This window comes from Frankliniella occidentalis, unplaced genomic scaffold (genome assembly GCF_000697945.3).
Source record: "Frankliniella occidentalis isolate FOCC.00 unplaced genomic scaffold, Focc_3.1 Scaffold235, whole genome shotgun sequence".
Taxonomy (NCBI): Eukaryota; Metazoa; Arthropoda; class Insecta; order Thysanoptera; family Thripidae; genus Frankliniella; species Frankliniella occidentalis.
The window spans coordinates 330,015-332,075 of record NW_026267361.1 but is presented as its reverse complement, the minus strand read 5'-3'; positions in this window follow the sequence as shown (position 1 = coordinate 332,075).

Here is a 2,061-nt window from a genome sequence, read left to right as displayed (position 1 = left end):
ATTTGCGGTTTTTGATTTTTTTTAAAGTCAATTTTTGAGCTAGAATGCTCATCTTCGAACTCGATCTGTCTTTTTGTGATACAAAACGAACCTGAAATTCCCAGATCGCTTTATCAATTCTTTCTCGAGTTATTGTGCGGACAGACGGACAGACAGACAAACAGAATGAAACTTTTCCGGTCAGTGCAGTAATGGGCTTCGCTAATCGCTCAGCCAATTAAATCGTAAAAAAGGCTTCATATTGAAAAATTGTGAAGGAAGTAATCCGCAAACCACACATTTGGCGTCGAACAACACCCACCTTTGAGCTCAAAGGTCCCTAGATTGTTGGCTGAGCGATTAGCGAAGCCTGTTACTCCACTGATGATCAGAAAGTTTCGCGTCTGTTTGTCTGTCTGTGTGTTTGTCTGTACGCACGATAACTCGAGAACGAATTGAGCTAGCGACCTGGGATTTTCAGGGTCGTTTTGTGTCATAAAAAGACAGATCAAGTTCGAAGAAGAGCATTCTAGCTCAAAAATTGGATTTTTAAAAAATCGAAAACCACAGGTCCCCAAATGACGTTTTTTAAAAATATTTGTTTAATGTTTTCTAAGGGGTAACTCATCAAAGTAGAGCCCAACGGGCGAAAATTTTATCCGTTTGGCTCTATCTCTAACCGTTGAGGCGCCAGAGGTAGTTTTTGATAAAAATAAGCGAATAGATGTGCAAGCGATCCTGCATACTACGTCGAAGCGACGGGAAGTTGACGGGCCGGAGGCCCGTATCTTTGAGTATTTTTTTGCACTACCCGACTCGGGTGTCAGCGCCGCAGGCCTAGGTAGATGTATGCCAGGCGCGTCGCAGCGTTACAGTGATTCGTGATATATCGCGAAGCCTGTTACGCGAGACGTGGGCTGGCGTACATCTACCTAGTCTACTATAACTAAAACGTCGCTTTTGACATAACAATCTGTCAGAATTGCTGCGCAGGCCTAGCTACAAGGTAGATGTACGCCAGACCACGTCTCGCGTAACAGGCTTCGCGATACCTCACGAAACACTGTTACGCTGCGACGCGCCTGGCATACATCTACCTTGGCCTGCGGCGCTGACACCTGAGTCAGGTAGTGCAAAAATGTGCACAAAGATACGGGCCTCTGGTCCGTCAACCGACTTTTCAAGCGGGGTTGCACATTTTTTCGCTTATTTTCGTCAAAAACACCCTCTTGCGCCTCAACGGTTTGAGCTAGAGAAAAAACGTCATTATTGGGACCTGTTGTTTTCGATTTTTAAAAAATCCAACTTTTGAGCTAGAATGCTCATCTTCGAACTCGATCTGTCTTTTTATAACACAAAACGACCCTGAAATTCCCAGATCGCTCTCTCAATTCATTCTCGAGTTATCGTGCGGACAGACATACAAACAAACAAACAGAATGAAACTTTTCCGGCCAGTGGAGTAATGGGCTTCGCTAATCGCTCAGCCAAAAATGAGGGTACCGCTAGATTCGTCTTGATGTGTACTATCCATTTCAGGTGTCGGATGAATTTGTACCGGCAGCATTGGGGCCTAAATGGCTAAAAACCCCAAAAAAGAGTAATTTTGTGAAAAACCGCTGCCAACAATCGAATCTTGTCGGTTAAAATTGGAATGAGGGTACCACTGGATTCGTCTTGATAAATACTATCCATTTCAGGTGTCGGATGAATTTTAACCGGCAGCATTGGGGCCAAAATGGCTAATAAGCCCCCCATAAGAGTAATTTGGTGAAAAACCGCTGCCAACAACCGAATCTTGTCGGTAAAAATTGAAATTAGGGTACCACTGGATTCGTCTTGATGAATACTATCCATTTCAGGTGTCGGATGAATTTTAACCGGCAGCATTTGGGCCTAAACGGCTCATAAACCCCTAAAATCCAGCGGTACCCTCATTTTTATTTTTTAAGCCTTTTTTTAGCCCGCCCTTCTGCTTTGAAAAAGCTATCCAGCGGGCTTATGCAAACGACCTCGTGTCTGTCTGTCTGTCTGTCTGTGTGTCTGTGTGTCTGTCTGTCTGTTCCACTAGAAGGAGATGTG